The following is a 24,129-nucleotide window of genomic DNA, read 5'->3' as shown; positions in this document are numbered from 1 at the left end:
TCACCATAGACAGGGGACATCCTCTACACCTAGAGGAGAGGAGGTTCTACCATCACCATAGACAGGGGACATCCTCTACACCTAGAGGAGAGGAGGTTCTACCATCACCATAGACAGGGACATCCTCTACACCTAGAGGAGAGGGGGTTCTACCATCACCATAGACAGGGGGCATCCTTTACACCTAGAGGAGAGGTGGTTCTACCATCACCATAGACAGGGGGCATCCTCTACACCTAGAGGAGAGGAGGTTCTACCATCACCATAGACAGGGGACATCCTCTACACCTAGAGGAGAGGAGGCTCTATCATCACCATAGACAGGGGGCATCCTCTACACCTAGAGGAGAGGAGGATCTACCATCACCATAGACAGGAGGCATCCTCTACACCTAGAGGAGAGGAGGTTCTACCATCACCATAGACAGGGGGCATCCTCTACACCTAGAGGAGAGGAGGTTCTACCATCACCATAGACAGGGGCATCCTCTACACCTAGAGGAGAGGAGGTTCTACCATCACCATAGACAGGGAGCATCCTCTACACCTAGAGGAGGTTCTACCATCACCATAGACAGGGGGCATCCTCTACACCTAGAGGAGAGGAGGTTCTACCATCACCATAGACAGGGGACATCCTCTACACCTAGAGGAGGTTCTACCATCACCATAGACAGGGGGCATCCTCTACACCTAGAGGAGAGGAGGTTCTACCATCACCATAGACAGGGGGCATCCTCTACACCTAGAGGAGAGGAGGTTCTACCATCACCATAGACAGGGGACATCCTCTACACCTAGAGGAGAGGAGGTTCTACCATCACCATAGACAGGGGACATCCTCTACACCTAGAGGAGAGGAGGTTCTACCATCACCATAGACAGGGGCATCCTCTACACCTAGAGGAGAGGCGGTTCTACCATCACCATAGACAGGGGGCATCCTCTACACCTAGAGGAGAGGAGGTTCTACCATCACTATGGACAGGGGACATCCTCTACACCTAGAGGAGAGGAGGTTCTACCATCACCATAGACAGGGGGCATCCTCTACACCTAGAGGAGAGGAGGTTCTACCATCACCATAGACAGGGGGCATCCTCTACACCTAGAGGAGAGGAGGTTCTACCATCACCATAGACAGGGGACATCCTCTACACCTATAGATGCTTATACAGCTACTGGTCTAGGCTCATGCTCCTGTATACACACATAGACTCTTGTCTGTGCCTACACTCACACGTGCACTCATGTCGATGCTCATATTTACACTTTTAACCCTGTAATTCCAGGCATGAGTTGCATAGAAGTAGTGATCACATGACAGTGGTACACGGAGCTTGCACTCAGTCAGGGCTCTGTCATGTCACATGATTATGTTTGTGTCCTCCCCCCTAAATCCACTGCGACCTCCATTATTACAGACCCCTCACCGGCTGCCGTCAGCAAGGAAAGCTGGGATTAGTGTGAGCAGGTTTAACCGCGCAGGGAGGGGCGGCCATTCAAAGGTGACGGGGAGGGGGGCTTCATTAACCCTTCCTGCAGCCCTCACCTGCCCCTTACATGGAGCCAAGGGTAGTCACCAATGTGGACGGACACACACCTGACCCTGGCATGACAACAATATGAGGGGGAGGGGGCAATGTGGACCCCCCGACCCCAACATTACACAGTACATCAAGACCCCCCGACCCCAACAATACATCATGACCCCCCAAATATAACACCGTACACGAAGACCCCCCCTATATTACAAGCATCACAGGGTGTGGGACAGGGACACCAGATACTGAGGCTGAGGGGGTCCCTAGACTTATACATGGGGGGGGGGGCGTATACATTACTGCACATGATACATACTGAACCCCCAGTACTAGAGGATGTGGACATATGGGGTGACGGTGTATAATGTAGAGATAGTGGGGTTCCCTGATGCTGGTGTATGCTCGTATATAGGGGCTTATATCAGTGTATGGGGTGCGGGGGGCACTTTCTTGGTTCCCTGTCGTTGTATAATGTATAGATGGGGGGGCACTAACCTGCAACGCGCGTCCCCCAGCAGCGTATAATGTATACGTGAGGGGTCACTCGCCTGGTGCGGTTCTGGGGTCCGGCACCCTCACGCTCTCTGTCGGTGTATAATGTTTATGGGGGGGGGCAGTGTGATTATATAACGTACAGGTGGTGGGGGGGCTCGGTGTATGTAACACTATCCTGCTGCAGCTCAGGGGTCCAGTGCCCTCGTGTTCCCTGTCGGTGTGTATATAATGTACAGGTGGGGGGGGGTCTACGTGTATATAATGTACAGGTGGGGGGGGGTCTACGTGTATATAATGTACAGGTGAGGGGGGGGGTCTACGTGTATATAATGTACAGGTGAGGGGGGGGGTCTACGTGTATATAATGTACAGGTGGGGGGGGGGTCTACGTGTATATAATGTACAGGTGGGGGGGTCTACGTGTATATAATGTACAGGTGGGGGGGGGTCTACGTGTATATAATGTACAGGTGGGGGGGGTCTACGTGTATATAATGTACAGGTGGGGGGGGTCTACGTGTATATAATGTACAGGTGGGGGGGGTCTACGTGTATATAATGTACAGGTGGGGGGGGGTCTACGTGTATATAATGTACAGGTGGGGGGGGGTCTACGTGTATATAATGTACAGGTGGGGGGGGTCTACGTGTATATAATGTACAGGTGGGGGGGGTCTACGTGTATATAATGTATAGGTGGGGGGGGTCTATGTGTATATAATGTACAGGTGGGGGGGGGTCTACGTGTATATAATGTACAGGTGGGGGGGTCTATGTGTATATAATGTACAGGTGGGGGGGTCTATGTGTATATAATGTACAGGTGGGGGGGTCTATGTGTATATAATGTACAGGTGGAGGGGGGTCTACGTGTATATAATGTACAGGTGGGGGGGTCTATGTGTATATAATGTACAGGTCGGGGGGGTCTATGTGTATATAATGTACAGGTGGGGGGTCTATGTGTATATAATGTACAGGTGGGGGGGTCTATGTGTATATAATGTACAGGTGGGGGGGTCTATGTGTATATAATGTACAGGTGGGGGGGTCTATGTGTATATAATGTACAGGTGGGGGGGGTCTATGTGTATATAATGTACAGGTCGGGGGGTCTATGTGTATATAATGTACAGGTCGGGGGGGGTCTATGTGTATATAAGGTACAGGAGGGGGTCTCTCACCTGCTGCGCCTCTGGGGTCTGGTGCCTCCTCACTCGCTGTGTATAATGTACAGGTGAGGGGGGGGGGTCGGTGTGTATATAGGGTACAGGTGGGGGGGGGGTATATAACATACAGGCAGGGGCCTCTCACCTGCGGCGTCTCCGGGGTCCGCTGCCTCCTGGCTGGCTGTGTATAATGTACAGGTGAGGGGGGGGGGGGGTGTCGGTGTATATATAAGGTACAGGCGGGGGCCTCTCACCTGCGGCGTCTCCGGGGTCCGCTGCCTCCTGGCTGGCTGTGTATAATGTACAGGTGAGGGGGGGGGGGGGTGTCGGTGTATATATAGGGTACAGGCGGGGGGTATATAAGGTACAGGCGGGGGTCTCTCACCTGCAGCGTCTCCGGGGTCCGTTGCCTCCTGGCTGGCTGTGTATAATGTACAGGTGAGGGGGGGGTGTCGGTGTATATATAGGGTACAGGCGGGGGGGGGGGGGGGGGGAGTATATAAGGTACAGGCGGGGGGGTATATAAGGTACAGGCGGGGGTCTCTCACCTGCGGCGTCTCCGGGGTCCGCTGCCTCCTGGCTGGCTGTGTATAATGTACAGGTGAGGGGGGGGGGTGTCGGTGTATATCTAGGGTACAGGTAGGGGGGGTGTGGGTGTATATATAGGGTACAGGCAGGCGGGGGGGTATATAAGGTACAGGCAGGGGTCTCTCACCTGCGGCGTCTCCGGGGTCCGCTGCCTCCTGGCTGGCTGTGTATAATGTACAGGTGAGGGGGGGGGGTGTGGGTGTATATCTAGGGTACAGGTAGGGGGGGTGTGGGTGTATATATAGGGTACAGGCAGGCGGGGGGGGGGGGAGTATATAAGGTACAGGCGGGGGGGTATATAAGGTACAGGCGGGGGGGGTATATAAGGTACAGGCGGGGGGGGTATATAAGGTACAGGCGGGGGGGGTATATAAGGTACAGGCGGGGGGTATATAACATACAGGCGGGGGTCTCTCACCTGCGGCGTCTCCGGGGTCCGCTGCCTCCTGGCTGGCTGTGTATAATGTACAGGTGAGGGGGGGGGGGGTGTCGGTGTATATCTAGGGTACAGGTAGGGGGGTGTGGGTGTATATATAGGGTACAGGCAGGCGGGGGGGGGGGTATATAAGGCACTGGCGGGGGTCTCTCACCTGCTGCCTCCTGGCTGGCTGTGTATAAGGTAAAGGTGAGGGGGGGGGGGTCGGTGTGTATATAGGGTACAGGTGTGTAGGGTCGGTGTATATATAGGGTACAGGCAGCGGGGGTATATAACATACAGGCAGGCGGGGGGGGTATATAAGGTACAGGCGGGGGGTATATAAGGTACAGGCAGGGGTCTCTCACCTGCGGCGTCTCCGGGGTCCGCTGCCTCCTGGCTGGCTGTGTATAATGTACAGGTGAGGGGGGGGGGTGTCGGTGTATATCTAGGGTACAGGTAGGGGGGGTGTGGGTGTATATATAGGGTACAGGCAGGCGGGGGGGGGGGTATATAAGGTACAGGCGGGGGTCTCTCACCTGCGGCGTCTCCGGGTCCGCAGCCTCCTGGCTGGCTGTGTATAATGTACAGGTGAGGGGGGGTGTCGGTGTATATATAGGGTACAGGCAGGCGGGGGGGGAGTATATAAGGTACAGGTGAGGGGGGGTGTCGGTGTATATATAGGGTACAGGCAGGCGGGGGGGGGAGTATATAAGGTACAGGTGAGGGGGGGTGTCGGTGTATATATAGGGTACAGGTGAGGGGGGGGGTGTCGGTGTATATATAAGGTACAGGCAGGGGTCTCTCACCTGCGGCGTCTCCGGGGTCCGCAGCCTCCTGGCTGGCTGTGTATAATGTACAGGTGAGGGGGGGGGGGTGTCGGTGTATATATAGGGTACAGGCAGGCGGGGGGGGGGGGTATATAAGGTACAGGCGGGGGGGTATATAAGGTACAGGCGGGGGTCTCTCACCTGCGGCGTCTCCGGGGTCCGCTGCCTCCTGGCTGGCTGTGTATAATGTACAGGTGAGGGGGGGGGGGTGTCGGTGTATATATAGGGTACAGGCAGGCGGGGGGGGAGTATATAAGGTACAGGCGGGGGTCTCTCACCTGCGGCGTCTCCGGGGTCCGCTGCCTCCTGGCTGGCTGTGTGGCTGGCTGGCAGGCGGCTGGGTGGGCTCTGGCTGCTCTCCCTCCCTCCCTGTCACACCTGTCCTGTCCCCTCCCTGCCTCACCTGTCCCTGGATACAGCTACACCCAGCAGCACTTCCTGGATGTGCAGCCCCCCGGCCGGCCCCCTCCACCTGGCCCCCAGCAGCCAATCAGGGAGGGCAGCCCCCCACCCAGCACCTGCCACAGGTTGTCACTGGCTCCGCCCTGCCACCTTTAAACTCTGCCCAGCTGCCATCCTCATGGGGCCACCTTAACTGACAACCAGGAAGTGCTGCTAAGCCTGCGCCGCGCTGATTGGAGCGCACGGGGGCGGGACCGCACACATCCACCGCCAGGATTGGGGGCCTCCGCTGACTGTCAGCAGGCAGGGCGGGGCCGCGAGGAGGATGACGATAGGTCTACGGCGCTGTCTTAAAGCGGCAATAAGAATAAAACTGACAGGACGGAGGGCGCGAATGTGACACAGCACACACACAGCACTGAGGGGGTCCACACACAGCACTGAGGGGGTCCACACACAACACTGAGGGGGTCCACACACACACACAGCACTGAGGGGGTCCACACACACAGCACTGAGGGGGTCCACACACACAACACTGAGGGGGTCCACACACACAACACTGAGGGGGTCCACACACACACAACACTGAGGGGGCCACACAAACAGCACTGAGGGGGTCCACACACACACAACACTGAGGGGTCCACACACACACAACACTGAGGGGGTCCACACACACACAACACTGAGGGGGTCCACACAAACAGCACTGAGGGGGTCCACACACACAGCACTGAGGGGGTCCACACACACACACAACACTGAGGGGGTCCACACAAACAGCACTGAGGGGGCCACACACACAGCACTGAGGGGGTCCACACACACAACACTGAGGGGTCCACACACACACACAGCACTAAGGGGGTCCACACACACACACACACACACAGCACTGAGGGGGTCCACACACACACACAGCACTAAGGGGGTCCACACACACACACACACACACACACAGCACTGAGGGGGTCCACACACACACACAGCACTAAGGGGGTCCACACACACACACAGCACTGAGGGGGTCCACACACAGCACTAAAGGGGTCCACACACACACACAGCACTGAGGGGGTCCACACACACACACAGCACTGAGGGGGTCCACACACAGCACTAAGGGGGTCCACACACACACACAGCACTGAGGGGGTCCACACACACACAGCACTGAGGGGGCCGCACACACACACACAGCACTGAGGGGGCCACACACACACACACACACACAGCACTGAGGGGTCCACACACACACACAGCACTGAGGGGTCCACACACACACAGCACTGAGGGGGCCGCACACACACAGCACTGAGGGGGTCCACACACACACACACAACACTGAGGGGTCCACACACACACAGCACTGAGGGGGCCACACACACAGCACTGAGGGGGCCACACACACACACACAGCACTGAGGGGGTCCACACACACAGCACTGAGGGGGCCACACACACAACACTGAGGGGGCCACACACACAGCACTGAGGGGGCCACACACACACACACAGCACTGAGGGGGTCCACACACACAGCACTGAGGGGGCCACACACACAGCACTGAGGGGGTCCACACACACAACACTGAGGGGGTCCACACACACAACACTGAGGGGTCCACACACACAGCACTGAGGGGTCCACACACACACACACAGCACTGAGGGGTCCACACACACAGCACTGAGGGGGCCACACACACACACAGCACTGAGGGGGCCACACACACAACACTGAGGGGGCCGCACACACACACACAGCACTGAGGGGGCCACACACACAACACTGAGGGGGCCACACACACACACAGCACTGAGGGGGCCACACACACAACACTGAGGGGTCCACACACACACACAGCACTGAGGGGGCCACACACACAACACTGAGGGGGCCACACACACACACACAGCACTGAGGGGTCCACACACACAGCACTGAGGGGGCCACACACACACACAGCACTGAGGGGGCCACACACACAACACTGAGGGGGCCGCACACACACACACAGCACTGAGGGGGCCACACACACAACACTGAGGGGGCCGCACACACACACACAGCACTGAGGGGTCCACACACACAGCACTGAGGGGGCCGCACACACACACACAGCACTGAGGGGGCCACACACACAGCACTGAGGGGGCCACACACACACAGCACTGAGGGGCCCACACACACAGCACTGAGGGGGCCGCACACACACAGCACTGAGGGGGCCGCACACACACACACAGCACTGAGGGGGCCGCACACACAGCACTGAGGGGGCCGCACACACAGCACTGAGGGGGCCACACACACACACACACAGCACTGAGGGGGCCACACACACACACAGCACTGAGGGGGCCGCACACACACAGCACTGAGGGGGCCACACACACACACAGCACTGAGGGGGCCGCACACACAGCACTGAGGGGGCCACACACACACACACACACAGCACTGAGGGGGCCACACACACAGCACTGAGGGGGCCGCACACACACACAGCACTGAGGGGGCCGCACACACACACACACAACACTGAGGGGGCCACACACACACAGCACTGAGGGGGCCGCACACACACACACACACACAGCACTGAGGGGGCCACACACACACGGCACTGAGGGGGCCGCACACACAACACTGAGGGGGTCCACACACACAGCACTGAGGGGGCCACACACACAGCACTGAGGGGGCCGCACACACACAGCACTGAGGGGGCCGCACACACACAGCACTGAGGGGGCCACACACACACACACACAGCACTGAGGGGGCCACACACACACGGCACTGAGGGGGCCGCACACACAACACTGAGGGGGTCCACACACACAGCACTGAGGGGGCCACACACACAGCACTGAGGGGGCCGCACACACACAGCACTGAGGGGGCCACACACACACACACACAGCACTGAGGGGGCCACACACACACAGCACTGAGGGGGCCACACACACACACACAGCACTGAGGGGGCCACACACACACACACAGCACTGAGGGGGCCACACACACACACACACAGCACTGAGGGGGCCACACACACACAGCACTGAGGGGGTCCACACACACACACAGCACTGAGGGGGCCACACACACACAGCACTGAGGGGGCCGCACACACACACACAGCACTGAGGGGGTCCACACACACACAACACTGAGGGGGTCCACACACACAACACTGAGGGGGCCCACACACACAGCACTGAGGGGGCCACACACACACAGCACTGAGGGGGCCACACACACACACAACACTGAGGGGGCCACACACACACACAGCACTGAGGGGGCCACACACACACACAACACTGAGGGGGCCACACACACACACAACACTGAGGGGGCCACACACACACACAACACTGAGGGGGCCACACACACACACACACACAGCACTGAGGGGGCCGCACACACACACACACTGCACTGAGGGGGCCACACACACACACAGCACTGAGGGGGCCACACACACACAGCACTGAGGGGGCCGCACACACACACACACACACAGCACTGAGGGGGCCGCACACACACAGCACTGAGGGGGCCGCACACACACACACACACAGCACTGAGGGGGCCGCACACACACACACACACAGCACTGAGGGGGCCACACACACAGCACTGAGGGGGCCACACACACACAGCACTGAGGGGGCCGCACACACACACACACAGCACTGAGGGGGCCGCACACACACACACACAGCACTGAGGGGTCCACACACACACACACACAGCACTGAGGGGTCCACACACACACAGCACTGAGGGGTCCGCACACACACACACAGCACTGAGGGGGCCGCACACACACACAGCACTGAGGGGGCCGCACACACAGCACTGAGGGGGCCGCACACACAGCACTGAGGGGGCCGCACACACACACAGCACTGAGGGGGCCACACACACACACACAGCACTGAGGGGGCCACACACACACAGCACTGAGGGGGCCGCACACACACACACAGCACTGAGGGGGCCGCACACACACACACACAGCACTGAGGGGTCCACACACACACACACAGCACTGAGGGGTCCACACACACACACAGCACTGAGAGGGCCACACACACACACACAGCACTGAGGGGGTCCACACACACAGCACTGAGGGGGTCCACACACACAGCACTGAGGGGGCCACACACACAGCACTGAGGGGGTCCACACACACAGCACTGAGGGGGCCACACACACACACACAGCACTGAGGGGGTCCACACACACAGCACTGAGGGGGCCACACACACACACACACAGCACTGAGGGGGCCGCACACACACACACAGCACTGAGGGGGCCGCACACACACACACATAGCACTGAGGGGGCCACACACACACACACACAGCACTGAGGGGGCCGCACACACACAGCACTGAGGGGGCCACACACACAGCACTGAGGGGGTCCACACACACAGCACTGAGGGGGCCACACACACACACACACAGCACTGAGGGGGCCGCACACACACACACACAGCACTGAGGGGGCCACACACACACACACACAGCACTGAGGGGGCCGCACACACACAGCACTGAGGGGGCCACACACACAGCACTGAGGGGGTCCACACACACAGCACTGAGGGGCCCCTTGTGTGTTTTGAAGCAACAGAACAAAATAATTAGAGAAAAAAAAAAAAACCCTGAATCCGGATAACAAGGTAAGAAGTGGATGAAATCTTCACATTGTGGCCCAAATGTAGTAACCCGGTGCCCTGGGCATTAGTACCAGTCTGCGCATTCCTGGTGCATGTTTTATCACACTATGTGCAGGGGGGGGGTATTCAGACCCCTTTACATTTGTCACTCCCAGTAATGTGCCCTCTGCTCCCCCCCCAGTAATGTGCCCTCTGCCTCCCCCCCCCCCCAGTAATGTGCCCTCTGCCTCCCCCCCCCCAGTAATGTGCCCTCTGCCTCCCCCCCCCCAGTAATGTGCCCTCTGCCTCCCCTCCCAGTAATGTGCCCTCTGCCCCCCCCCCCCCAGTAATGTGCCCTCTGCTCCCCCCCAGTAATGTGCCTTCTGCCTCCCCCCCCCCCAGTAATGTGCCCTCTGCCTCCCCTCCCCAGTAATGTGCCCTCTGCCTCCCCTCCCCAGTAATGTGCCCTCTGCCTCCCCCCCCCCCCCAGTAATGTGCCCTCTGCCTCCCCCCCCCCCAGTAATGTGCCCTCTGCCTCCCCCCCCCCAGTAATGTGCCCTCTGCCTCCCCCCCCCCAGTAATGTGCCCTCTGCCTCCCCCCCCCAGTAATGTGCCCTCTGCCTCCCCCCCCAGTAATGTGCCCTCTGCCCCCCCCCCCCCAGTAATGTGTCCTCTGCCTCCCCCCCCAGTAATGTGCCCTCTGCCGCCATCTAGACAAAAATAACAGAACTATTTCAAAATTTCAATATCACATGGTCACAGCCCCTTTGCTATGCCTCTAATATGTAACTCACATGCTGTCCGTTTCCTTCTGATCCTCCTTGAGATGGTTCTACTCCTTCACTGGAGTCCAGCTGGATTAATTAAACTGATTGGACTTGATTAGGAAAGGCCACACCTGTGTATATAAGACCTCACTGTCACAGCACATGAGAATCATCACTTCTAAGGAACTGCCCAAGGAGCTCCGAGACAGAATTGTCGCAAGATGAGAAATAGTCTGGATTTTGACCGGGTACAGGTGGAGACCCAGACAGTCAAGATACTGACCTATGTAGACAACTTATTGTTTTTTCTTACATCTCAATAATTATTGATACCGAATCTTTTGAAAGATCAAATTTTACTGTCAATATGCAGAAGTCTGAGGCAATGACTTTAAACATTCCTCCAAATCGGAGTAACCACCTTAATGATATAGATCATTTTAAACGCATTCATTTACAATTTTACTCAGTTTTATGGCTGTTTTTGCTCTTATCACTCAGTGATAGTCAGCGTAAGATTCCTGATCCCTCTGTGCTATGAGCTGCTGTGTGCTGACAATGTGCTTAGATTTTCAGGATACAGGTTTCTCTACACTTTATCTGACACATAGGAAGAGAGATGAGATGCATATTACACACAATGACACAGTCCGCTTTGCTACATCTCTGCTCTCACACTATCAGGTCTGAAGTGCCCCCCCCACCCCCCCTTTTAGGATGACCATTGGCTGTTATATAGCCGGCAATATGTCCGGGTCAGGCAGCTGAACGCGAACATGAATGTCAAATCCACCTACCGCTAGTCATGGGTCTTCAAGAAGAATCCCAAGAAACACAGAACTGTAACGATGGACACATGAAATATGTCCGTGTGCATGAACGTTTAATTCCAAAAAATTTATTTGAGGAAATATTTTATTTCCGGAAAATGTTCAGGTGCCAACACTTGGTGCCATTCAACAGTAAAAAAACAGAACCAGCGAGTGCAGCTAATGAGCCCCACAAATCGGGACGTCAATGACCATAGTATTTACACAGAGGCCATGCTCTCGGGGTGGAGGACTGCGTCTGTGTAATGGTTTGTTACTACCACAGAGAGACTCCAAGGTAAGTGATGGACAGAGTATATCCCAGTGAGGTCTCGGGTAGGACCTTGTCTGCAGAGCTTGCACTCTGTCACCATGGACGCACCGCTGTCACATGCGGGATATCCTGACAGTGCTGCGCCCGGCTCTGACACATCTTATAATGATTCTCCCTCCCCCCACACAAACACACAGGGAGGGATTACCGGACGGACCTGTTCTGCAGCATCCCCTCCATCCAACTTTTCTCCCCTCCCCCCCCCCCAGAGCTACCCGCTGGGCACAACAACCTGTCTTGTCTCCACCCTCACCTGATCTCACCCACCTGACGCTGCAGGTGCCAGCCCTCTGCCACACAAACAAGCCCGAACACGGGGCAAGACCCTGCACTGAAACATGGACATTCATGTGAAAAAATAAGTGCCCCCCCCCCCCCCCAATGTAAACCACTGCTTTTCAGATCCATTAGAAGTGGATGAAACGGAAAACAAATGGGGCACATTTACTTAGCCAGTCCTGTCGCGATCTCGCGGTGCGTTGTCCGACGAGGATTCGGTTCTGCCGCGATCCACTAAGATCGAGCATCTGTCGCTTCTGTGCCGAGGTGCGCCGGAGTTCACCTTCTTCTTCCTGGTGCATGTGAGTGCATTGTCTTGCGACACAATTCCGTTTTTAAATTCCACGGTTTGTACGAATCCATCGGGTTGTCCGACGGCTACGCCCCCCGTTTCTGTCGCATGCAAGCCGGCGCCGATGCGCCACAATCCGATCGCGTGCGCCAAAAACCCGGAGCAATTCAGGGCAAGACAGAAATAATCGCAAAACCTGAACGAAAGTGCAACATTCGGACCTTTAGTAAATGTTCCCCAATGTGACATCTGACACAACTTTGCTCGATCTACTGCCCTCTCTCCATTTACTAGGGGTGCCCTTATATCCAGTGCCCAGTAGACGTCCAGGTCTGTGAGGAAGTGTCAGGCTTTAAACCACAGAGATCTCTGATGCTTCGCCTAGTGGGTTCTCGACAAGGCCCTTATGAGGACACCAAACAATTGCCATAACTGAGTTTGTGAGGTGGGGATTTTTTCCACTTTTTTGTTTTAGAAAAACCTATAAGGGACAGCAATTGGGGAGTAATTGAAGACCCATGATAATTCCTTCACCAGACGATATCTGTGTGTTTCCTCTCCCAACTGGCCATCGATGAAGACTCCATCGTGATTGTTCTCATAACACCTGGCACAATCCCTATCCACAAATGTGACCAGGGTTTGGCTCAGATGTTACACATAGACTTGAGCCAGGGACAACCCCCCCGAAGGGGCAAATGTATCAGTTTCCTATTTGCCCCCACAAAATACTGCCTCTTTAGTGGTTTTCTTCAAAAGTGGAAAACCCCATTGGTCATGATCTGATTGGATGGTAGAACGTGGATTTTAAGGGTGTGTTGTGGGTTTACTAGGTGGGTCTTTAGGTTGTAGTCCCTGGTATAATTATGGTTTGCCAGTAATCGTGGCATAAGGTAGGGTGGCTATCACGATGATCAAAGGAAATGAACATCTTCCTTTCCCGAAAAAATACGTCGTCCTTTCCATCATACGTGTTGGGATCATCCATCACAAGATAAACAGTTTTATTTTTCTCCATCCTGGAAAATGTATTTGTGTATTAGTTTGGTGGTCCATGAATGATCTACATGATAGCACAGACTACACAAGAACGTATTTCCCATCCTGACCCTTGTCGATGGCCTCTCACTTAGCCTTCTGACCTCATCTAAGCAGAAACTGAAAAACAACTGTCTTCAGATGGCGGCCTCCCTCCCTCCCGGAAGAGACTCACGGGTTTGACTTTCAACTTAAAAGGACATTGACTTCTAATCCCCGATAGGTGGTGCTAGAGTTACAATTTTCCATTTTTCTTCCTGGAAAACGTATTTGTATATCCGTTCTCCTCTTCCTTAGGAGCCCAGCGCCTCGACTCAGGACAGTTACCTGAAAGAGTTTTCTTGCAAACCAGAATTTGTCCAATTGGCGTCTCAGTCCTGTTTGAAAACTTGTCAATGACCCGATGGTGCCGAAGGCATTTGTGAGAGCGGACGAGGGCCCAGACAGAAGGAAAGAAGGTTGTAGGATGAAATGCAAAGGAAGGCTACAAGGGAATACAGGAGCCTCATCAATAGTCTAGAGTGTCTCCTTGTTTTAGGTTTTAGGGGTTGTTATATTCTTTAGAAAATATTGCTCCGTCAGACTATTCCTCCGAGGACAGAAGAAAAGTCTAGGGCTGTAGTCCAGACCTTACACAGAACTCTTCAGAACTTGGAGAAAATCTGTGTTGTGTAAGAGGAAGATCTTGATGAAGTTTTAAACCAACTACAAAGCAAACGAGAAATATAATAACGGGAAAAAGTGAGCCACAGTCCAGAAACCATCCACCACGACTCAGATAATCATCTTTATATCTGTGATTCAATCCACCAAGTCCTCGTTTCAAAGGTCCATTCAAACAGATTCGAAGCTTCTTGTTTGTGTGGCTCAGCCTAGTACATGTAATGCAAGGGGAGACATCTTCTGTCCAGCCTGGCAACCAAAACAAGGTGTATGTTCCTGTATCACCTGACGATGATCTGATTGGACAACAACTTGCTGGGTCCTGGGATACAATCCTGCCATGACCAATCACAAGTTACGAGTATATCGGTCAAGTCAGGATTCCATTTGTGTCTGACATGTGTAAGGTCCTCAGCTTTAGGTTTGGAGGCCACAAAGAGGACATCTGCTCTATAATTTCCTCCACTGAAACAATTGGAGAAAAAGTTGACTCTGGGGTTCCCCCATGCTGAGGAGGAGAAGCAAAGGATCCAACAAGACCTTCAATGGATCTACCCGTGGCAGGTGTAAAGCCCGTTAGCCATGGGATTGCCTTTTCTTTCTTACAGAAGACATCGATAGGTTATTGATAGTGTGGGGATGGACCAGTCAGGAGAGAAATTGACTTGAGCAGGAGTAGATGGGTGCAGACCAAGTTTGGAGGTACAGAACCCAGTAAGCCCATTCAGTGTCACTTAGGCAAGGTTTAGGAGTTTAGAACTAGGAGGAAAACCTGTGATTCAATGATGACTGAAGGGAGGAGATTGTGATCACACACACAAAGTGTCAGGCTTCAGAGGTAGTCGACCCACTGGACCATCGCGGACGATGGCGTAAGCCGATACTTGGGAGCGGAGTCTAAGTGACACACGGTTTTCACCAATGCGGGTTGGACTTGCTACGGCGTGGTACCACCAGGTCGTTCCACAGGTGTGACTTTGTCCACGGGGACAGCCAAGGCGAGGTACAGTGACATTGAGCAGAATCGTAGTCGGGGACAGGCAGGAGATCAGGACGGGCAGCGGGGGATCAGAGTCAGGGACGTAGCAATAGGTCAAGGCAGGCAGCAGAGGAGCGGAACCGGGGGTCGCAACGGGAAATTACAATATCCGCGCAGGGCGTGAGACAAAGCTTTCTCTTAGGCACAAGGCACGAAGATCTGGCAGGGAGAGGCAGGTTTATATAGAATTCTGGGAAAAGGCCAGCGCCAATTAATGGCCCTTTAAACTTTCTGAAGCCGGCGTTCACTTCCCGAGGACCGGGATCAGCAGCAGGGAAAGCGCCAGCGTGTATGGGGGGGCATGGGTGAGTCCGCGACCCGAGTTATGCACATAGTCATGTGCATGAATCCCAAAAAAGATATAATTTACGCAATTTATCACATTTTATAGACAGAGAAATCTAATTGAAATATCAGAATCTCCAGTAGTGTACATGTATACAATTATAAAAAGAAAAGTAACTTTTTAAAATCTTTTTAAATATTCCAGATCATTGTCATCCCATTGATAGCAATCTGTCCCCTATATGTAGAGGTTACACTGGCTCTTGTACGTAGATACGCCCTTACATTGCCTTACACGTTGTATAAATCAGTGATTCTTTGCTCTCCATGTGACACATTTTTCCAGTTATCTCCAATGTTTCCTGCGAGAGCCGGCGGAGAGACGTATGTATACAAAGCTCCAGGCGATGGAGGTCGCCCACTCCCCCCAGTAAGCCAAACCACAGCCCCATCCTGAGCTCAACTTCAGAGATAGCCCACTTCCCTGTGGAAACCCAGAAGCGCCCACCACCGAGACCACCAGACAGAAGAGAAGATAAAACCTCTGAGACTTCCGCTGTCACCGAGCATAAATATAGCTGCACCTGTGATGTCAGGAGAAGAAACCGCAAGACCCCACATTACAGGGGAGAGAGAGAGGCTGAGATTTAGCGGGGGCGACAGGAAACAAAGAGAGGAGCAGATCACTATACAAGAAAGTACACGGGGAAAGGTGCATGAGATGGAGGTCTATAGATCACTTATAAAACCATGGCCAACGACTGAAATCAAAACTGGCTGCATTGCCGGTGGTGACCAATCTAGGCCCAGCTTCCAGGAAGAAGCTCGATGACTTTTACATTGACTTATAGGACTGAATGGAAATTCAATGATGAGGGTTTAGAAATGTTGTCCGTCTTATAATACGTTCCATACAAGGGGTATGGTACAAAGGACACCGTCGCTGGTGGCAGGTTGTCATTGGTAGGACATGTTATGGGAAGCCATTGGTGGCCTAAGACCAAATGTCCATTACTAAGTGCCATGAGATGTTGCTTGCAGAGACAAGGGGAGGAATGAAGGAGCCGCCTGTGTCTCCATAGTGGATGACAAAGTGATGGGGTCTCTGCAGCACAACATAACATAACCACTGGCCCTGAACAACTAGGCCAAGATGGCAGCTATCCCGTAAGAAGACCATCAGTCTCTCTATGTCGACTGGTTTAAGTGTCTTTGATTGAGCTGAGGAGGCACGTCTAGCATGCAATAGTCTCCTGTCAAGAGGTACAGTACCCAAAAGTAGCCCCAGAACTTTTCCATTGGGTAGTGGTCACTGTTGTAGCAAGACTTGGTATGTGAGAAGACCCAACCCGTCATCCGTTACATATCTGTCTCGGACAAAACTGCATGTTCTGCAACATTTCCATGTGTGAGTATGTATGCAAGGTATATACAGAGCAAATACTGATATCCATCGCACCAGCTTCTAATATACTGTAGATACTGTTGTATTGAAAGGTTCAGTGGCTCTGATCATCTTCATGGTCAGTGTCCACCGACAGCCCTGGTCACTGCCGAGAACCGTAGCTAAGGGGAAAAAAAACTGTCCACTGGACAGTTATTAGTTGTGTCCCCCAAAAGTCTGCTCTCTCGTAAGAAGAAGAAGCCATCACTAACAGCCATGAGAAAGCACAGAAAGTAATTGGACAAAGCGTCTGAGCTCAGAGGAGACCGAAACTAAGCCAAAGGCTTCCACCACAGATCCTCCTTAACATCCGCACCGAGATACCTGAAGGCTGCATCATGCTGGGGCAAAGCCAAACCTCAGCGGGGATCGGGGAGCTACTCGGAGCCCATAGGAAGATGGATGGAGCTAAATGGGCAGAAATCCTGGAGGAAAGCCTCATAGAGGCTGCAGAAGACTGGAGATCGAGTGCACCTTCCACCAGGACGATGCCCTAAATGTACAATCAGAGCGACTATGGAAGGGACATCACAGTAGCTTTGTGTGTGCAATGTCACAATTCAGACCTAAATCACATTGAGAATCTGAGACCTCACAAATGTTTTCTAAGCAATGTGCTAGAGCAGTGGTGGCGAACCTATGGCACGAGTGCCAGAGGTGGCACTCAGAGCCCTTTCTGTGGGCACTCAGGCCATCACCACAGGACAGAATCCACCAAATCTTCCTGCAGTCTCAGGCAACTTATGAGATGATGCTCTCAGCGCTATTTTAAAGCGACACTTCATTGGCCGTTTGGAGCGGCAGGAAAAGTGAGGTGGTGTTTACTGGACTGCGTCATCTTTGGAGGTCATCCTGCTGGACCCACCAATCTTCCTCTACAGAGAGACCCTCTTTCTTTCAACTGTATTAGTGGCTTCAGGGGCTGATACGATTGAAAGATGTGGAAGAAGAGTAATAAGTTACTGCTTAAAATGCCATGTTGGCACTTCAAAGTAAATAAGTGGAGTTTGGTCGTAGTTTGGGCACTCGGTCTCTAAAAGGTTCGCCATCACTGTGCTAGAGCTACGCCGCAAAGGAGAATGGGAACCTCTAGCCTCTAGATGTAAAAATAATAATGGGAGCAACATCCAGCCTGTATATGTGCAAATTAGAATGGAAGAGACCTCCTGCCTACATTTACTTACCCGGCCTCTGGAGTTCACCGAAAGTGCATTGTCCGTGTATAATGCGCTGTGCGGGGAGCCACTAAGATCCTGCGCCCGATATCCTGCATGTGTCACTTCCCCACTCAGGTCCCTGGAGTTCACCTTCTTCTTCCTGGTGCATGTAAGTGCATTGTCCGTGTATAATGCGCTTTGCGGGGAGTCACTAAGATCCTGCACCCGATATCCTGCATGTGTCGCTTCCCCACTCAGGTCCCTGGAGTTCACCTTCTTCTTCCTGGTGCATGTAAGTGTATTGTCCGTGTATAATGTGCTGTGCGGGGAGTCACTAAGATCCTGCACCCGATATCCTGCATGTGTCACTTCCCCGCTCAGGTCCCTGGAGTTCACCTTCTTCTTCCTGGTGCATGTAAGTGCATTGTCCGTGTATAATGCGCTGTGCGGGGAGTCACTAAGATCCTGCACCCGATATCCTGCATGTGTCGCTTCCCCACTCAGGTCCCTGGAGTTCACCTTCTTCTTCCTGGTGCATGTAAGTGTTTTGTCCGTGTATAATGCGCTGTGCGGGGAGTCACTAAGATCCTGCGCCCGATATCCTGCATGTGTCACTTCCCCGCTCAGGTCCCCGGAGTTCACCTTCTTCTTCCTGGTGCATGTAAGTGCATTGTCCGTGTATAATGCGCTGTGCGGGGAGTCACTAAGATCGTGCACCCGATATCCTGCATGTGTCGCTTCCCTGCTCAGGTCCCTGGAGTTCACCTTCTTCTTCCTGGTGCATGTAAGTGCATTGTCCGTGTATAATGCGCTGTGCGGGGAGTCACTAAGATCCTGCGCCCGATATCCTGCATGTGTCGCTTCCCCGCTCAGGTCCCCGGAGTTCACCTTCTTCTTCCTGGTGCATGTAAGTGCATTGTCCGTGTATAATGCGCTGTGCGGGGAGTCACTAAGATCCTGCACCCGATATCCTGCATGTGTCACTTCCCCGCTCAGGTCCCCGGAGTTCACCTTCTTCTTCCTGGTGCATGTAAGTGCATTGTCCGTGTATAATGCGCTGTGCGGAGAGTCACTAAGATCCTGCGCCTGATATCCTGCATGTGTCGCTTCCCCGCTCATGTCCCTGGAGTTCACCTTCTTCTTCCTGGTGCATGTAAGTGCATTGTCCGTGTATAATGCGCTGTGCGGGGAGTCACTAAGATCCTGCGCCCGATATCCTGCATGTGTGGCTTCCCCACTCAGGTCCCTGGAGTTCACCTTCTTCTTCCTGGTGCATGTAAGTGCATTATCCGTGTATAATGTGCTGTGCAGGGAGTCACTAAGATCCTCCATCCGATATCCTGCATGTGTCGCTTCCCCGCTCAGGTCCCCGGAGTTCACTTTCTTCTTCCTGGTGCATGTAAGTGCATTGTCCGTGTATAATATGCTGTGCGGGGAGTCACTAAGATCCTGCACCCGATATCCTGCATGTGTGGCTTCCCCACTCAGGTCCCTGGAGTTCACCTTCTTCTTCCTGGTGCATGTAAGTGCATTGTCCGTGTATAATGCACTGTGCGGGGAGTCACTAAGATCCTCCATCCGATATCCTGCATGTGTCGCTTCCCCGCTCAGGTCCCCGGAGTTCACTTTCTTCTTCCTGGTGCATGTAAGTGCATTGTCCGTGTATAATATGCTGTGCGGGGAGTCACTAAGATCCTGCACCCGATATCCTGCATGTGTTGCTTCCCCGCTCAGGTCCCAGGAGTTCACCTTCTTCTTCCTGGTGCATGTAAGTGCATTGTCCGTGTATAATGCGCTGTGCGGGGAGTCACTAAGATCCTGCGCTCGATATCCTGCATGTGTCACTTCCCCGCTCAGGTCCCCAGAGTTCACCTTCTTCTTCCTGGTGCATGTAAGTGCATTGTCTGTGTATAATGCGCTGTGCGGGGAGTCACTAAGATCCTGCACCCGATATCCTGCATGTGTTGCTTCCCCGCTCAGGTCCCCGGAGTTCACCTTCTTCTTCCTGGTGCATGTAAGTGCATTGTCCGTGTATAATGCGCTGTGCTGCGTCACTAAGATCCTGCACCCGATATCCTGCATGTGTCACTTCCCCGCTCAGGTCCCTGGAGTTCACCTTCTTCTTCCTGGTGCATGTAAGTGCATTGTCCGTGTATAATGTGCTGTGCGGGAAATCACTAAGATCCTGCCCCCGATATCCTGCATGTGTCGCTTCCCCGCTCAGGTCCCTGGAGTTCACCTTCTTCTTCCTGGTGCATGTAAGTGCATTGTCCGTGTATAATGTGCTGTGCGGGGAGTCACTAAGATCCTGCACCCGATATCCTGCATGTGTCACTTCCCCGCTCAGGTCCCTGGGGTTCACCTTCTTCTTCCTGGTGCATGTAAGTGCATTGTCCGTGTATAATGTGCTGTGCGAAGAGTAACTAAGATCCTGCACCCGATATCCTGCATGTGTCGCTTCCCCGCTCAGGTCCCTGGGGTTCACCTTCTTCTTCCTGGTGTATGTAAGTGCATTGTCCGTGTATAATGCGCTGTGCGGGGAGTCACTAAGATCCTGTGTCCGATATCCTGCATGTGTCGCTTCCCCGCTCAGGTCCCTGGAGTTCACCTTCTTCCTGGTGCATGTAAGTGCATTGTCCGTGTATAATGCGCTGTGCGGGGAGTCACTAAGATCCTGTGCTCAATATCCTGCATGTGTCACTTCCCCGCTCAGGTCCCTGGAGTTCACCTTCTTTCTGGTGCATGTAAGTGCATTGTCCGTGTATAATGCGCTGTGCGGGGAGTCACTAAGATCAGGCACCCGATATCTTGCATGTGTCGCTTCCCCGCTCAGGTCCCCGGAGTTCACCTTCTTCTTCCTGGTGCATGTAAGTGCATTGTCCATGTATAATGCGCTGTGCGGAGAGTCACTAAGATCCTGCACCTGATATCCTGCATGTGTCACTTCCCCGCTCAGGTCCCTGGAGTTCACCTTCTTCCTGGTGCATGTAAGTGCATTTTCCGTGTATAATGCGCTGTGCGGGGAGTCACTAAGATCCTGTGTCCGATATCCTGCATGTGTCGCTTCCCCGCTCAGGTCCCCAGAGTTCACCTTCTTCCTGGTGCATGTAAGTGCATTGTCCGTGTATAATGCGCTGTGCGGGGAGTCACTAAGATCAGGCACCCGATATCTTGCATGTGTCGCTTCCCCGCTCAGGTCCCCGGAGTTCACCTTCTTCTTCCTGGTGCATGTAAGTGCATTGTCCGTGTATAATGCGCTGTGCGGGGAGTCACTAAGATCCTGCACCCGATATCCTGCATGTGTCACTTCCCCGCTCAGGTCCCTGGAGTTCACCTTCTTCTTCCTGGTGCATGTAAGTGCATTGTCCGTGTATAATGCGCTGTGCGGGGAGTCACTAAGATCCTGTGTCCGATATCCTGCATGTGTCGCTTCCCCGCTCAGGTCCCTGGAGTTCACCTTCTTCCTGGTGCATGTAAGTGCATTGTCCGTGTAGAATGCGCTGTGCGGGGAGTAACTAAGATCCTGCGCCCGATATCCTGCATGTGTCACTTCCCCGCTCAGGTCCCCGGAGTTCACCTTCTTCTTCCTGGTGCATGTAAGTGCATTGTCCTTGTATAATGCGCTGTGCGGGGAGTCACTAAGATCAGGCACCCGATATCTTGCATGTGTCGCTTCCCCGCTCAGGTCCCCGGAGTTCACCTTCTTCTTCCTGGTGCATGTAAGTGCATTGTCCGTGTATAATGTGCTGTGCGGGGAGTCACTAAGATCCTGCACCCGATATCCTGCATGTGTCACTTCCCCGCTCAGGTCCCTGGAGTTCACCTTCTTCTTCCTGGTGCATGTAAGTGCATTGTCCGTGTATAATGCGCTGTGCGGGGAGTCACTAAGATCCTGTGCCTGATATCCTGCATGTGTCACTTCCCCGCTCAGGTCCCTGGAGTTCACCTTCTTCTTCCTGGTGCATGTAAGTGCATTGTCCGTGTAGAATGCGCTGTGCGGGGAGTCACTAAGATCCTGCGCCCGATATGCTGCATGTGTCGCTTCCCCGCTCAGGTCCCCGGAGTTCACCTTCTTCTTCCTGGTGCATGTAAGTGCATTGTCCGTGTATAATGCGCTGTGCGGGGAGTCACTACTAAGATCCTGCACCCGATATCCTGCATGTGTCGCTTCCCCGCTCAGGTCCCTGGAGTTCACCTTCTTCTTCCTGGTGCATGTAAGTGCATTGTCCGTGTATAATGCGCTGTGCAGGGAGTCACTAAGATCGTGCACCCGATATCCTGCATGTGTCGCTTCCCCGCTCAGGTCCCTGGAGTTCACCTTCTTCTTCCTGGTGCATGTAAGTGCATTGTCCATGTATAATGCGCTGTGCGGGGAGTCACTAAGATCGTGCACCCGATATCCTGCATGTGTCGCTTCCCCGCTCAGGTCCCTGGAGTTCACCTTCTTCTTCCTGGTGCATGTAAGTGCATTGTCCGTGTATAATGCGCTGTGCAGGGAGTCACTAAGATCCTGCGCCCCATATCCTGCATGTGTCGCTTCCCCACTCAGGTCCCTGGAGTTCACCTTCTTCTTCCTGGTGCATGTAAGTGCATTGTCCGTGTATAATGCGCTGTGCGGGGAGTCACTAAGATCCTGCGTCCGATATCCTGCATGTGTCGCTTCCCCGCTCAGGTCCCTGGAGTTCACCTTCTTCTTCCTGGTGCATGTAAGTGCATTGTCCATGTATAATGCGCTGTGCGGGGAGTCACTAAGATCCTGCTCCCGATATCCTGCATGTGTCGCTTCCCCGCTCAGGTCCCCGGAGTTCACCTTCTTCTTCCTGGTGCATGTAAGTGCATTGTCCGTGTATAATGCGCTGTGCGGGGAGTCACCAAGATCGTGCACCCGATATCCTGCATGTGTCGCTTCCCCGCTCAGGTCCCTGGAGTTCACCTTCTTCTTCCTGGTGCATGTAAGTGCATTGTCCATGTATAATGTGCTGTGCGGGGAGTCACTAAGATCCTGCACCCGATATCCTGCATGTGTCGCTTCCCCGCTCAGGTCCCTGGAGTTCACCTTCTTCTTCCTGGTGCATGTAAGTGCATTGTCCGTGTATAATGCGCTGTGCAGGGAGTCACTAAGATCCTGCGCCCCATATCCTGCATGTGTCGCTTCCCCGCTCAGGTCCCTGGAGTTCACCTTCTTCTTCCTGGTGCATGTAAGTGCATTGTCCGTGTATAATGCGCTGTGCGGGGAGTCACTAAGATCCTGCGTCCGATATCCTGCATGTGTCGCTTCCCCGCTCAGGTCCCTAGAGTTCACCTTCTTCTTCCTGGTGCATGTAAGTGCATTGTCCATGTATAATGCGCTGTGCGGGGAGTCACTAAGATCCTGCTCCCGATATCCTGCATGTGTCGCTTCCCCGCTCAGGTCCCCGGAGTTCACCTTCTTCTTCCTGGTGCATGTAAGTGCATTGTCCGTGTATAATGCGCTGTGCGGGGAGTCACTAAGATCGTGCACCCGATATCCTGCATGTGTCGCTTCCCCGCTCAGGTCCCCGGAGTTCACCTTCTTCTTCCTGGTGCATGTAAGTGCATTGTCCGTGTATAATGCGCTGTGCGGGGAGTCACTAAGATCCTGCACCTGATATCCTGCATGTGTCACTTCCCCGCTCAGGTCCCCGGAGTTCACCTTCTTCTTCCTGGTGCATGTAAGTGCATTGTCCGTGTATAATGCGCTGTGCGGGGAGTCACTAAGATCCTGCGCCCGATATCCTGCATGTGTCGCTTCCCCGCTCAGGTCCCTGGAGTTCACCTTCTTCCTCCTGGTGCATGTAAGTGCATTGTCCGTGTATAATGTGCTGTGCGGGGAGTCACTAAGATCCTGCACCCGATATCCTGCATGTGTC

This window comes from Engystomops pustulosus, unplaced genomic scaffold (genome assembly GCF_040894005.1).
Source record: "Engystomops pustulosus unplaced genomic scaffold, aEngPut4.maternal MAT_SCAFFOLD_306, whole genome shotgun sequence".
Lineage (NCBI taxonomy): Eukaryota > Metazoa > Chordata > Amphibia > Anura > Leptodactylidae > Engystomops > Engystomops pustulosus.
The sequence above is the reverse complement of the archived record's forward strand: the minus strand, read 5'-3'. Positions refer to the sequence as shown.